The sequence below is a fragment of the Anopheles maculipalpis genome, chromosome 2RL, assembly GCF_943734695.1.
Source record: "Anopheles maculipalpis chromosome 2RL, idAnoMacuDA_375_x, whole genome shotgun sequence".
NCBI classification, from domain to species: domain Eukaryota; kingdom Metazoa; phylum Arthropoda; class Insecta; order Diptera; family Culicidae; genus Anopheles; species Anopheles maculipalpis.
This window is the reverse complement of record NC_064871.1, coordinates 71,659,026-71,675,064: the sequence shown is the minus strand read 5'-3', so window position 1 is coordinate 71,675,064 and position 16,039 is coordinate 71,659,026. Positions and strand designations below refer to the sequence as shown.

Here is a 16,039-nt window from a genome sequence, read left to right as displayed (position 1 = left end):
AGAAGGTGGATTCTGTTGTGAGTTCTGCCCATTTTGAAATTTACGGTAACAGACGGGCATAACTCAAATTTTGGACCGAAACTCATTGGGCATCCTGGATGTCTTTTCGGTTGCCGTTCCCCATGGCAATGGCAGAATAATAGACTCCAGGGCATCAATTAGCCTTGCTGTGGAGGAATCGTCTCTTTTCGGTCACTTTATTGGCAGGATGACTTTTTCCAAGAATTGACTCACCCCAGGTGAGCACGCCGAGTACGAGAGTACGAGAGTACGTTGCTGGCACAACCTTCGAAGGTTTACGATTAGCGACGTGCTTACCTTGATTTTCAGTCATTTGTTTAGTTCCTCTTTCTGGTCAATCCCAATGCCGGAAGCAACGGGTGGGCGATGTAATTGCTGGACGTGTTTTATTTGTGCCGTTACCGGACGCTTAGCGTCATCAAACGTTGTACTTCAGATTCCGACGTATTCGTCGAAGTCCTTGGCATCGAAGGCGTGTGGCATCTTTACAACCATTACAACTTTCCTGACCGAGAAGGCCTTAGGTAATTAAGTAATAAAATTTTAAATCGCTTCCCGTACGCACCAACACTACCTGTACATCATTCGTCAACCAGGGGAAAAAACGACCATTACCTAAATGTCTCCAATCCTGGCACAAGGACTCGAGAATTATTGTGAACTGGCTTGAGGGAAGTGAGATGTCCTCCAGGGCCAACGCGCCTCATAAACAAACCGTGATTGGAAGGAGCACGAACCGAACCATTGAAAAATTGTTTATGTTGTCTACAATTTACTGTGCAATAATTGCCTGCCTCGAACGTGCTGTCGGTGAGAAGGTGAAGGTCGTAACATGCCGAATCTGGCTCGTGCCTTCAAGCAGAGGGTTGGCGACGGACGATTGTTGCCAGAGTTCTTCGTAATTTAAATAGAAATGTTCATACGAAAGACAGCAAAGCTAAATGGATTTGTAAAAGCAATAATCGATGTTATTCCTAGGCCGTCCTTCTTGAAATAATATTCGAAAATCAATGTTATTGATTGACAGCATTATTGATTACCTGGTCTTATTTGCTTTATTATTTAGTTATAGCGAACAATAACTCTAGCTTTCTATTGGTAAAATTTCTTTAAAAAACCATAACCAAACTAAAGTTCTTCAATATTTGCGTGGAATACTAACTTCCCCTTTTGGAACTACAACGTTTTAGAAGATCCTCGAGGCGTCGTGGTGTATTATTTACAGTTTTCTGGATTGGTTTTGTTTGATAGTCAGTTCTGTGTGAGCTGAGGTACCAGTTGCACCGATGAGTTGTACATCAATTCAATAATGTCTGTATATTTACCATAAAGGAGCATGAGAAATATGAAACTGTGGTGAGGAAGAAGAATTCTAGGACTTATAATCGCAACCAGAACGAAGGCAGTTTGAAGATTTTAGACGAGAATCTCCCTTACTCGAACGTTGGAGAGATCGAGGCCTAACCTTTGGCAGAGGGACTCTCGATGCTCAACGGCGGAGCAAGTCGACCAGGCGACTTTGGATATTCAGAAGGAATATCCTATGATCCTGTCCCGAATACGCTTCGGCAAACATGATCCTTTTACTAAAGATTTCGTCGGAAGCTACCAAGCTGGATTTGTTTTTGAGGCAAATCAACAATTGAAAAAAACTGTTCCTCGACTTCAAGGCGGTCTACGAAACCACAGATCTGACCGAATTATGGAACACCATGCAGCAGTACGGATTCCCTGGGAAGCCGGTACGGCTGCTAAAGGCCACTATGGAAGCAGAGTATCAGTTGACGGCGACGATCTTGAGGTGGTAGAGGAGTTCTGCTACGATCATAAGTTCGGACAACAACGTAAGCAGTGAAATCCGAAGGCACATGGTTCAGAGGAATCGATCCTATTACGGACTCCACAAACTTTTGCTATATAAAAGACTCCAACAACACACAAAATGCACGATGTATCGCATACTGATACGTCCGGTAGTTCTGAACTATGCTGACGGAGGACGCCAATGCACTCGTCATTTTCGAACGGTGGGTGCTAAGGACTATCTTTGGCGGTGTGTGCGAGCAGGGCGTGTGGCGAAGGAGAATGAACCACGAGCTAGCTGAGCTGTTCGGTGGTGCAGATATTCTGACGGTAGTCAAAGCCGTAAGGATACATTTTCTGGGGCACGTGATGAGGATCTGAGCTCATGTCCCACCAAGAAGGTGCTCTTCAGCGACCCGTTCGGCACGAGAGGCGTAGAGGAGCACAGCGAGCTCATTAGCTGGATCAAGTGGAGTCAAACTTGTCGGAGATGGAAGACTACAGCCCTACACCGAGATTCCTGGAAACGGATTAGCGACCAGACCATCTCGACGCGACGTGTTCAATCCTGAGCAGTCCAAGAAGAAGAAGACCCTTACAGGCATGTAACGTAACCTTTACGTTTGACAAATGATAACTACGTCCTTACATCTTTATCAAAGAAGACCCAATATACAAAAATGGCTGTTTGGCACTAAATCAACGAATAAACTAGGTAGTAACATAGTCAAAGCTGTCTGCTAGAGACTAGTTGGTTAATCAATTCGTCGAAAAGTAATTGTTTTACTCCATTTAGAAATTACTATAAACCCACTACTCGGCTCGATCTACTCTAACCTCAATGTATCATTCTCTAAGCGCGTTCTCGTGTAAGTTTTAGCAACAAACTAAAGTAAAGGACAGCCACGGCTAATATGCGTCCAGATTGATTATGACATTCTGTCCAAGGCATGCCATTTCCATTTGTGTTTCTATTTCCACAGCAGTGCAGCCAAAAGCAATCAAGCGCGAGCGTTCGGTTTTTGGCCATCGCCGCCAAACACACTGACACACCGGTGTTTATTCATTCGGTTTCTCGCTTGGCCAGAAATAACCGCAGCTGTGAATAATAAAAGCCTTCACTATCATGCCAGAAGGAAGCGCCTCCCACACCATTGGCCATCGTGAGGCGATATGTTTCTTCATAATTCGCTTGACGTTTCCTTTAGCGAGAGGCGATGGAATGGAAGGAAGCACGAACAGTGGAATAAAATGGAAGCGAACGCTCACACACCTGAAGTTGGCAGGATTTCATAAGGATATCCGGTAGAGTTCGTTCCCTGCCGCCAACGAACCACCCCGCTTCCACAGTTTGTCAGCAAGCAAATATCCTAATTTCCTACTCCTCGCCGAAAACTCATCAACACGATTGTTTTTACACATTTCGTCCGACAGACGGTGATGGCTGAGGTGGTGACTGGCGGCAAACACACACAAAAACCTCCAGAAACCTGTTGTCCTGTCCTGGGCAGTCTCGATGGTCCACTCAGCCAAAAACCTCGTACCCCTTTTTTAATCTGATCCTTCGCCTGAACGGAGCGAACTGCCGTTCGCTCGTCACTATATCACAACGATGGTCGTACCGTGCGATGTTTTATTATTTATATGCCCCAGGATACGATTTTGCTCGAGTTTGGACAGTTCTTCGCTCAACGCCGGCCAGTGCACGTTTGCAGCCCAGTCCGGACAATCGCCGGGCAGGAAGCCGTGCTCGGATCGTGAGAAATACACCTGCTTGCGGTCGCGCTGGGAAAAACTGAACGTCCGATGCCTGAGCGCGTTTTCGTTCGGCCAAACGTTGAAACAGGTTATTTCAACCCGTGGACACTGTTGAATGCAGACCGCCGGTGTACGAATAGACAGCACAAGAGCACACCGCGAACCACACCGTTCAATCGACAGCGAATGGGATGGATTCTTACGAATGTGAATGAAATAGAATCCGAAGAGCATGCGAACGAGGTTCTGGCAGGTTCTCCGTTGCTTAAGCTTTTCCGGCACGGTGCTCGAGGGTAGGATCCCTGAAGGGATCGCGTGGTTTGGATGTGGGATTATAAAGATGTATAGATAATGAAGCACGATCGGCGCAAGGGCAAACCAAGCTCCTCTACCCCGATATGATATATATTTATGATCTTACAAATTGTCATAAGAAAGACAAATCTATGATTCCGAAAGCACTCCGATCTTTCGGGGTAGAACCATTGTTGGCACTGAGGATGAGTGTGTGCGTGTGTGTGTATGTTCATATTTTGGAGACGCTTTCCGGTGCTTAACATATCTATGAATCTAATAACCCGAGATGAACAATTGGTCGGGAGGAAGACATTTCTCTTGCACCGAACGAACCATTCCGGTATTCAATTTGAATAATTTTATCAAGATGCCGTGTCCATGGTGCGCAACCGGATCGAAAGCATCTGTGTGGGTTAGTTTAAATATGAAAAGTGTTTCGTGGACACGGTTCCTGATGTCATTATCGTTAATAAAGTGTGTGGTATCGTGTAGAAAAAAGCGAGAGAAGAAAAAACATGAAATGCTTGACAATATTTTACCTCATGTTTGGATATAGTTTTTTTATATTTATTCGAGCGTTTAGAGCCTTTCGATAGGGCATCGTGTGTTGTGATTGACAACTGCGTGGTTTTATCTACACTGAGCATCTTTTCATAAAATGCATCTGCTTTTAAAAGATTGTGATACTTTATTTTATTTCATTGTAAGGACTTCAAAAGATCTTTTTACGTGTTTTTGTTCATGAAATCGACAAAAAAAATTATGTTCGTTTAAATACTTATAAAAATGCGTCGAACATTTGATGAGATTCTATTTTTAACATATAGACTCGGGTCTATACTCAGCTATGCATCATCTTCTATACGTAACAGATCTTCTATTTTTATTTATTTTAACTGTGACAGCTTGCTCCATATTGTCGGATCTTCAACTTGTTGGTGTTAATAATTTGAATGCAACTAATAATTATTTTCTTTTTCTTTTAAAAAAATTTGTAAACCTTGGTGCTTCAATGTTCGGTCCGCGCCGCGTGGTGATTATGTGACAGCGACGTCGATCTTCAAACGGCAGGACCGGGGTTCAGATCCCATTCGTTCCTCCGTAGTAGTATCAATAAGTTTGCTAAGCCATTCGACGGCATACGTGACCTTAGAAGGTCGTTAAGCTAAGAAGAACTTCAATGTTAATTTTTTTTTTGTATTTTTCAAAAGCTATTAGCACTACCACGACGTCGTAGCTCTTACTCTACACATTTAATCCTACAATGCAGGAGTAAAGAAACCTGCATACTAGCGACTTGAAATGTCATAAAATGTGGTGTACTTAATTCGAGTATAATTTAAAAAAAAACAGATCGTAAGAAAAACAAAAAGAAACGTGAAAATTTGATAAATTGGTAATTGGTTGAGTGAATATTTTTCATTACCCTTAGGGCATAAACATATGTTTTTATTTGAACTTAAACTGGATCTAAGTCCAGTACGCTCGCTTCATTTGATGTCTAAACTGAAACTGTGTCTCTTTTCTTCCCTGATCGGTCAATATTTATGTGTATGGACTGGCGTTGGTGTCTGGTTGCTGCATCGTCCAGTGCGCGAACCATTTCCCACGGTGCTGGAGGTTCTGACATGTCTGCGCTCGTGGCCGGTGTCGTCTTTTGTCTGCTCTTGGCCAATGCGCATTTGCATGTTGCTGAAGTCGTCTGCATAGTGTTGCGTTCTTTGCTTATGTCGTCTGGATGGTGTTGTTTTCTAACTTTTGTAACAGGGTTTATCTAATCATTCTGCAAAAGGAAAGTCGACCTTGATAAGACTCAGGACAACGAGAGGTGAAAAATGTGTGTTGGTGACGCATGTGTCGTATGTTACCGACGCGGAAAAATTTTTAATGATAAACATGCGATCAACCAAAAAAAGAAATAATAAACAGGCGAGTGAACGAAAACAGTTAACTAGGTTAAATATATCCACAGACTGCATTCAGCATTTTTATAATTTAAATAAGTGAGTCAGAATTTGAATAAAGCAGCATTTTAACCAACACTCCTAGACTGTTCATTGAAGTCGGAGGCATCCTTCGGTTTTCAATTTAGCCAAAATTACATCGTCAAGTCGGAGGCATCCTCCGGTCTCAATCCGTTGAACGGGACAAGGGCCCGGCTCAGTAACAAAAAGGTGGCTCCAGAGATGAATAAATTTATAATTTTTTATTTTATTTATTTCCAATATGACAGCTCTTTTCCAATATGACGGACCGTACGTCAATACCATTTGTATTGACAAATTATAAATTTCACTAGGCATTTCCTTCTTTTACTCGGTTAATGATAAATTTATCAAGTATAAAAACAGCTTCTCAACCGCTTTTTCCATGGTCGCGTACGCTGCCTAAAAAAAAGTGATAAAACGCCACACATAAAAAAGCCGGTCTCAAGCCAACGTCAAAATTTTATCAACATCGTTCTCAATTTCTTCTCAAGGATTTTCTACGAAAATTTTTTTTTTCTAAAAAGTTAAAAAGCTCTGTTTTAAGAAGGTTATCATGGTTTTCTTAGCTTTCGTGGCCCTGAGCCTATAGGTCTTGCGATATGTATTTTCCATTTCTGTCGATTAATTCCAACTCCATTCGAATATATTTTATTTCTTCCATGTCATGCCTTTCTAGGTTATGTTATGGAAGCTGTAATTTAATGTTTTACTACCATTGATACCTCGTAGTTGGATACTCAGACCTCACTATCAGGGACAGCGCTGCTGTCATCTTATTCACTGGGCCGCTATGGTTGACTTGGTGCTATGGTTTTGTAGAGACAGTGTAAAGGAATCTATTATACAGACTTTTATTTACTAGCGTCAAAGCATTTATGTATAAAATTATTTCAAAACACACGTTTTTCAGTACATTGTTGTTATGTCTTTAAAAAATGACCATCAACTGTCACATTTGCCTTTCATTCGTGAAAAGCATTTATAAACGATGGGTGATTTTCACCCGAAGATTAAACACGATAATTCCATCGAATTAAAAACATGATTAATTTTTTTGTTGCTCCTCACACGATTGTATGTTTTTCGTCTTCCGCTTCATTCCACAGTCTTCTCGGCTTTCGGTGTAGAATGAGACCGTTAAACTACATTAAAAATCAATCCCGCTACCGATCGTTCAAGCCATGGCGGTGGTCAAATCAAAATTATTCTGCACCCATTCCTCAACCCCCTTCCCGATTGTGGACCCAATCGTCCCGATTGATTGATCGTTTGGACTGTACCCGTGAGCATTCATTTAACTGCCCCTTTGCACCTTAAGCCCACATTTGATGCATGCAGTGTCGCCTGATTGAAATCATCATAAGGGACGGTGCGCTGTAAAATCAATGCCCAAAATCCATTTAATCCGTTTTGGGATAGCTTTAAGCCTGGGATGGAAGAGTCAAAGATGACATTTGTGATGAAAATTTTAAAATCATAAAATGATACATTAAAGAAAGAACTTTACACAAACCAGCGAACCAAACAAAAAAAGCATCTTGTGTCACATTATTAAAAAAGCTTCTGCACCCATCCATTTTCCTTTCACTTTAATCCTTTAATGGACGCATAGGTTGAGACGGGTGGGCCACCTAAAGGGCTGCAAAACATTTCCACAGACACAGGAACTGACACCGAACGGCGTTTCAGGATGCGGCTCGGCCGAAAAACTCATTTCCTTTAGCGTAACAAGAAAAAAAAGGAGCCTCCCGCATAAGTTTGATGGCTAATATTTTGGGTTACCGGACTTTAACCGGACCACCCTTTTTGGTGGATGGCGTCGCTTCCTGTACACGAAACACGCACCCAATTGCAGGACTTTCCGGGGCTGGCATGTGGATGTTGTTGCTTTTATTTACACGTCCTCAGCAGAAAGCACATAACACTGGAATCCATAAATAAGATTTTCACCATTTTCGCTCGTCAGCCTGAAGCAGTATTTTCTTCGTTACGGAGCAACAACAGGAACGAAAAAAAAAGCATGAAGCAAATAAACCCTTACTTTACACTTTTCGCTTTCCTTTGCTTCGTTTGGAAGATTATTTTTTGTACCCGCGAATGAAGTGAAAGCTTTTCAGTTTTTTTTTTATTTGTCGTCTCACAACAACTACTACGAGGAAAAGGGTTCTTCGTGAGACGGATGCGCCCTAGGCTCCCCTCCCCCGAAACGGGTACATGAGGAAATACCATAATTTATTGATAAACCCTTTTGGCAAGGATCGTCGAAATTGAACAGTTTCGGAAACGGCCATCGGCTAATCGGATGGAGGCGGTAGACCTCGGGGTAGGTGTGGCGGAAAGAAAACACACTGAAACGTCAAAGATCGGTCAAAGAAGGGTGAACAAAGTTTGTAGGATCATAATTTCACTGCACACTCCATTTAATCCTGTTCGATTTCCTTCGCCCGTCCGTTCCGGTGCGATGCAGCGGTCGGAAAATGAAGAGGTCAGGTTAAGGTTTAGGTCAGTTTGTATCCCTTTTTCTACCTCTCCCTCTAGCTCTAGCTTTCCAAATGGGTGGTTTTGGTGGGTGTCTGCTGAGGGCAGGCGAGGAAGGGAAATTTCTTTTCTCAACGGTTTTATCATTCGAATTATTTATCTACCGGGATTAGTCGGCATGCGATGCGCTCGTTATGTCGCTTTGGTTTCGAATACCGATCCATTTCTTATCTATCTCGTACGGCTTTTTCTCCCGGTTCGATCACAACGGATACCGATAGCAAACGTTTTTTCTTTGTCGAGACACCCTTTGGAACAAAAAAGCAGCTAGAAGTCAGCCGACTAATGAACAAATGCGTCCTAGGAATAGATGTTGAAAAAAAAAAACACACTGTGAGACGCGAATGCTTCGTAGTGTCGTTCCGCCTTTCTCCCAATGTTGAGAACCTAAAAGCAAAGGGTGAATCGGTTGCGTGCATTGGATCTGGTGGAAAGGAAGCGTGCGGACGTCGAATAGCTATAATCTATTTTTCGAACTTACAAAACACACTCGGGGTGGGAGGACGGCGGTAAATTAATTCAATTTGTAAGTGTCTACGCTATAAATAACGGGGTTGTATCGATCATTCAATTAAGTTGTAAACTAATGGGTTTTTGGAGTGTTAAAAACGGTATGGTTTTTTTTTGTTATCGACGGCTTTTATGTTAGCCACAAGGGGACGTTATTGTATGGTGCGATCTGGATGAGGAGAAGGTAATTGAAGTGATGATGGATTCTAATTAAGCGTTAGAGGATGCGGAATTTGGTTAAGGATAATATCCGTTCTCTCAATCATACGCTACCTGTGACGTATTTAGCTGTTTGATGCTCTACATTTGAATTTTGTCCTGTATTTTACAACAAAGAAGAGAAAATCAAATATTTTTTGGCAAATAAGACATCCCCATCAGCAATATAAATTTAGTTAGACTTAAAAAATATTTTTTTGCGTCAAAAAACAAACAAAAAGAAAAATGTCAGTAAAAATCTCGAAGTTTGTTAGTTTATTTCACAAAAAAACGATATATTTAAATATATTTGTTATTGATCATAATGACGGCATGTTGCCGAATTGTCAGCGCCATGTGTGACTGACACAATGAGAATTAATAGTAAGGCATATCCTCCTTATTCTTTGTCTTATCCCGGGCATGCTCGGATCTGGATATGTGGTTGTTGTCCAGGTCTATTGGTTGTTGTGTGTTGAATTCCTCAGGTGGATGCAGTTCTTTTATTTCTGGTACTGTTGGTGTTACTATAGCAGCGTTGGAAGATGATTGCGTCTGGATTGGATTGGCTATTGTGGTTTGATGGCTTCAGGCATTGGACTGTAACAAATAAAAACATTATTATGACAGCACGGAATAAAAATAAATTTATTTTTTATTTCCGTGCTGTCATAACAATGACATCGGATCCAAGAATGATCGGCAAACTCCGTCTCGCAGCAGCAACACTCCGCAAAACACTCCCCAACTCAACTCCAACGCAGCCCAAGTAGTTGTGTTAAGGCTGAACTAATTTGGAGAACACTGCACTGTGGAAATCACCTGCATCCCTTCCATGGTAGAGTTTTTTTTTTATTTATAGAGGCTTTGAGTCTTAGAGATTACATTCGCGTCTCTATAGTATAAAAAAATTGTTTAATCTAATACAAAACTATCGTATATGTGGTTTAAATATTACGGAAAACTATTGCCTATAAAACTATGGAAACTATTATGTCATGTGGTATCGTATAAGTTTAATCTATTGCTTTTTTTGTATAAATAACTGATGCGTAAAAATCTAATGAGGCGATTCTGCTGGAGTTTATCGAATGATAGGATTGTCGTTAAATCAGTTTCTAGTTGACAGGAGGCTCGGTGTGTCGTGTATCCATGGCAATCGGTGAGGATGTGGCGGACGGAGATGTCAACCACAGAAGCTGCAGAGTGGAGGACTAGATTTTTCTTGGATGTAGGAATGCGTAAGGCGGGTATGACCTATAAGAAGGCGGGAAAGGACTCGTTGGATGTGGCTGGATTCGGTATCTTCCGATGAAGAGGTGTTGTGCTTGATAGGACGGAGTTTGTTGCTGAGGTCTACGTTGTGCCATGTGGAGTTCCAGTGTTGGGAGATGATGGTGTTGGTGAAGCGGATGGCATCACGGCGTGAAAGGGTGTTGACATGTTGGTCGGCTTTCTCGTTTCCGTTAATTCCGGAATGACCCGGAATCCAACAGAAAACGATTGTCGGGGATGCAGGTATGGAGTCTAGGAGCTGGATGTGGGTGTCTTTGGAGTTGCTGTGTTTCAGGGACCCAGAACACTGGCACTGTCGCTGAAGATCACGTTCGGTCGGTCAGTCCGTAGTCTTCGGCGGAAAACATGGAGTTGTGATTAGGAAGTTTGATGGCGCAGTTGTCTGTGGTGGAGTGGATCCCACAGCCGGCTGAGTCCAGATGAACTGAGTCGTTTGTAAAGATATGATGGAAATGTTTGTATTTAGTCTGAATGAAGTGAGTAAAGGTACTATTGGCGATGTGACTGTTTTTCCGGTTCCCCGTGGAGAACGTTTGAGTTCCCAGTCTATGGCAAATTGACAGAGACGAATTCCCCGGCGAGTTGATTGGATGATCGGTGGTAGCTGTTGGTTGGTGAGTGTTTTTTAGTTCTGCGTTTGCTCTGGTGAATTACGGTAGAGTTGAAACTGTCCTCGAATACTGTTGACCCGTCAACGGAATACCCGTGACACTACAAAAAACGCTCAAGACATAGACAACAAGGCAAGGGGGGCACGGGCTGGTGTAGCGACAGCAGCGCCGGTCTTCAAACGGCTGGACCGTGGTTCAAATCCCATCCGGACCGTCCCCTCGTTGTGAGGACTAACTAACCAACTACGTGGTATCGGCAAGTCTAGTAAGCCATTTCGATGGCCGGCATGAACTTAGATGTCGTTATGCCAAGAAGAAGAACATAGACAACACAATAAATAACGAAAAATGAATGGTCGAAAACGCAAAAGGATTGGAAGGATACAGTGTTTCTCAGGTGCCAGAACAAGTGTCTCCATGTGTAAAACAATCCGCGATTTTGACAGAACACACAATCTGAACCTTACGTTTTATTATTGTTCAGACAAACATCCCTAACTTCGAACCTGAGAAACACCGTAATGGGGACATGGAATTATAGGACAGGTACATAGGCTCTGGCGAATCGGTAGATGAGCTCTATGTACTTGAGGTCCCAATTGTATTATTGCAATACTCGGTCGTCTGCCGACACGCACGTCTGCTCTAAACAAGAAGGGTCTTGCGGTTTCATACTCCACGCAGGATCACAGAAGGTGGTCCACATCGTGGAATCCGTCACCGCAGCCACTTACTTTTGTCCAGAATTAAACACTGTAGAAGAACATTCGATGCGAAATGATTCGACATCAGTCGGGACATCATTCGTATGAACGCCCGGTCTACAGAGAGCCCATCGAACCAAGACCGCAGGGACACTTGAGGAGAGATCGAGAAAAGGAAACGCCCGAGTTCATCCGCTTCCCACATGCACTGCTGCCGAGATAGGAAAAAAAATAAGGAACTCCTGGACCAAGAATGGGCAGCAAGTGTGCCTTTTCGTTGCCGGGAGTTCCACAATGAGAAGGGACCCAAATTAGCGAGAACCTAAACGTCTTATCGAACATTAAGCCAAGCAGTTCATTGACTTTAATGGTGAGGAAATCCGGACTCTTAACAACCTTCGGAGATCTCCACGCTTCAATAGCACTAAAGGCTATCAGTGAAGATGAAGTACTGATCCAAATATCTCGCTGCTATCATCAATAGAGCGTACAAAATTGCGGCTTCCTCTGCGGTTTAAACACTACATGGCTGCCTCAATTATACAAACGTTTTATGTAGGTTTCAAATAAATTATTCACAAAAAAGCATTTTGAAGTTTTGTGAAGTAATTAATTTGCCTCCCAATTCAACCGTACCCAGAGGGCTAGATGTATATCAATTGATTTATAAGCGATCAGTGTACGGTTTGATTAATGAATGCTGGTCATCTTTTGCCGCACGCACTGACCACACGACGCGGGTCCATTAATCATGCACAAAGTGAGTCCAATAAATTAGAACAAAATGGTTGTGGAGGTTTGTTCTGTTTTTAATCTTGCACTGAAACCTGTTTTGTTAGAATAGTTGTGATTTTGTGTGATGGAGAAACGGATCGTACCGAAGAAATTGAAATACATTGTCATAAATGAGATATAATTTCAAGTTTAATATAAGAAACATATTAACCGTCAGCGTGTGATTGCTTCTGTTGAAATCTTCATCAAGCTCAAGCTTCAATTTAATCACAATGTTTCCTCATTCACCGGTCCGAGATCCAATGATGCAAAAATGGCGCTCATCCTCTAGCAGGATGAAAGCTTAAGAGCAAAAGCGAAAAATAAATCACGTTTTCATCCTGCTCGAAATGCCATAGCGATTTGAGCGATGATGAGGTTTGCTGTTGATTTATTGGCTAAAGCGGCCCAAGCTTAATTGCTTCACGCTGGCACTGGCACCTACTGACAAACTACTTCATCAGGCCAATCTTTTCTCCGCTTTAATCCATTGCGCGAAAAGCGATTATGATCGAACCGGGATGGGTTCGGGTACCCCTTTGCCCGAAAAGGTGTTGAAGAGTAGAGCTTACCGATGTGATCACCTGTGCCTGATTCCTACATTCTCTCAAACGACATGGAACAAATCGGAAATCTTCCCAACACCCTCAGACAACGAAACGTTGAAAATACGTACTGAATTTTTGAAATCTCATCAAAGTAAATGAAAAAAAAATCTTCCCATTATGTGACTGCATTACTTTCCATCAAGCTAAGAACCAACCTAGCCCTAAGCAAGAACGAAAGATATGAGAACGAATGTAGCTCATCAAGCAAACGGCGTTTATTGACCAACAGGGAAAGCTTCCGAAAAGTCTCCCAAAACCAGCGGCCACTCCCGATCAGCCTGGGTGCCGATAAGTACAACGAAAACCGGCCGACGATCGTTTCACACCATCCAATTTCCTTAACAATTAAAATATTTTCCCCCGCCACTAGCGGCTCCGATCCTCCCAAGTTCCGATAATGAAGAGGATCGAAATGATCATGCGGGTTTTCCCCCACGGCCCACTATCTAGCTGCGGCTGATGACTTTCCCTGCTGGGTGGGGAAAATTAATTTCACGGATCGGAAGCAAGATCAAGCGGAAGACGGCTTGAACTGAAGGCTCTCGCTCCGTTCTCAGGCTTATCTAATCAGCCGGCTATAGGGAAACCCGCTGAAAACTGACGGGAATTCTCGATCGTCAAGGCAGTAGGACGCTTCTTTAGTCTTCACGCATTGTTTTCTTTACCAGGAGCAAGCAACGAGCGTTCTTACTAACCCTTACGATTTCTCAGAGTTAGTTGGCTGTTTGAGACGGTTTGGGTGAGGGTTGCGTAAGCGTCTTAGCGATTGCTGGAAAGCGGGAAAAGTATCATAAAAGGAGATAAACAACACATTTACCCGCTTGCCACCTCTGGTGATCTCCGGCAATGAGCCCAGCATTATGCCGGTCTTTAGGAGGGCTTTCGATGAGAAAATGAACTTGATGAGCGGACATTACTTTTCATGGTCGCTTCCTACAGCTATCGAACGTACCTTTTCACCACTTTTGCTTTAGTTTTATTTCGAAGCCGAAAGTAAAACTCGCGATACATCAACTACAACAACATTCAGTAGCAGCAATAAACTAGTACACGGCATTGCTACAATAAACATAACCGTTGGGAACAGAAAACGCAACCCTCAACACATCATGTAATGTCTGCCCGGTAGAAAATGGGCAAATGAATGAAGTACGTGGAACAAAAAATGTAACTGCTCAAACCAGTCCGTGTTCCGATGCGAAGCAAGCAACGTTTGCTTGAACTTAACCTTCGTGGAAACGAACCTAACACTGCCAAACCACTATTCATATCTTAATTAATTTAATTTTACGAAATTCGCTCCCACCGTACGCTGAAATTCCACAAACGGTCTCTAAGCGCACCGTTTAAGGTAGCTGCATGGGATTGAAAAGTAGTGAGCAATGGTGGTGCCTGCATAGCGGACCTAACCATCCAGATTAGGGCGACCGACTGCCCATGTCTGCCCCATTCTATTCGTTTGCTACAAATCTTCCCCCATCGAAACACATTCCTGCGCTGGTCAGACGAAAACCCCTTTTTTCCAGACAGTGAACATTGGTGGTGAGAATAGGGCTCATTAAATATTCATACGATTCCCGAATCAATTAAAACAATTCGGTACTATCGATTGCTCCCGGCGCTCTCAAGAATCGAACTCGAACGTTTACGGTTCGGTACGGCTACAGGCAATGAACGGTCGGTATGCGAAAAATGGCACTAATCTAATCATGATTTTCAAACTTTCCGATTTCCTCTTCTAGCTCGTGCACGGTTGGTGTGGACGGCTATCGTGCGAGATAACTCCCGTTCCCGAGAAAGGGGTTCTCGAGTTTCATTAGACTGTGCGCGCTGTGTGTGTGTATGTGAGATTTGTCTGCATTTTGGAAAACCCCGGATACCGATGCCTCGGATGATTGTCGTTGTTGCTTTCGGATGCCTTAAGGCACAAAACCCGTACGGTTCTGCATGTTCCGTGTTTTGGGAGTGTGTTTTCAAGATAGCTGTCTGGGCATACGATACGTTGAGATCAGAACGCGTTCTGTGTCGCTGGAGGTGGTGAAGCGGCCGTAAAGGTAGGAGTAGCTTTCCGAATGGATCGGAAATAGCTATCAATAGCGATAGTCATTGGCCGGATGGAGTTAGATTATGCGGCCCAGTGGATGGAGGCAAAACTTCCCGGTGGTGATGGTGCCAGAATTGGAAACACGTTCCCAACACCTGCGGGCAGTGGGAAATGATTTTTGGCCAGTCATTGGAAAGGTGTGCGGTCGAGGTGATTGGGTACGTTTGCGCGTTCCATCGGTGGGCAACGGTTTCGGTCAGGTGCGTACATACGCTTGATGAAGTTGTCTTAGCGATGATGAAGTTGAAGCCTCTCTAGCGACAGTGAAAAGGAGTAAAGATGGGGCATTTGCTGTGGACGAGTTTCCCAAACTTTTATGCACCATTCCGAATGGTTTGGCTCATCAAATTTAAACTTGAAAGGATGACTTGTTTCTTTGCTGTCATTAAATGACTTGGACTCTTCAAAAGCTTCAAAAGGTGTGCATGTCTGCATGAGACATCCAAATCAGAAGTTAAGTGTTATTAAAAATGATAACACCTCAATTGCAAGTGTCTTAGAACGTATATTTTTATTTGCTTTGAAGTCGATAACGACGTGTTTTGATTGAAAACATTTGAATTAGATTTAATTAATCCCTTAGACGCCATTCGAACAATTCAACGAATCATCTCAATAATTGTATTTATGAGAATTTCTGATGCAGTTTGTCTTACTCCGTTCTTTTATGGGCGCTTGATGTTGTGATAAAGATAATTGATAAGCGTTTATGTCCAGAAGTGGATCGTAGTGACAGCAATCTAATCAAATGCTATGATACTCCGGGTTATCAAGTCTCTGTCAAGAAACAGGCAGACCTCCCTGTAAATCGATGGTGTTTCCTGGGAAT

At 42.9% G+C, this 16,039-nt stretch overlaps 2 protein-coding genes across 6 annotated transcripts in view; one reads left to right on the top strand and one right to left on the bottom strand.

The window, feature by feature from the left end:
* Positions 1-16,039, top strand: part of LOC126556360 (probable cGMP 3',5'-cyclic phosphodiesterase subunit delta) — a 441,422-nt gene that overhangs the window by 102,303 nt on the left and 323,080 nt on the right. The gene's annotated exons all lie outside the window — the stretch shown is intronic.
* Positions 1-16,039, bottom strand: part of LOC126556322 (ras-related protein Rab6) — a 467,299-nt gene that overhangs the window by 235,729 nt on the left and 215,531 nt on the right. The window contains exon 1 of one of the 5 annotated variants that reach the window (XM_050211572.1): positions 9,020-9,025. The exons of the other annotated variants lie outside the window; for them this stretch is intronic. The gene's annotated coding sequence lies outside the window, so the exon portion shown is untranslated. Of the gene's footprint in view, positions 1-9,019; positions 9,026-16,039 lie in introns of those variants that run through there. 5 annotated transcript variants of the gene reach the window in all.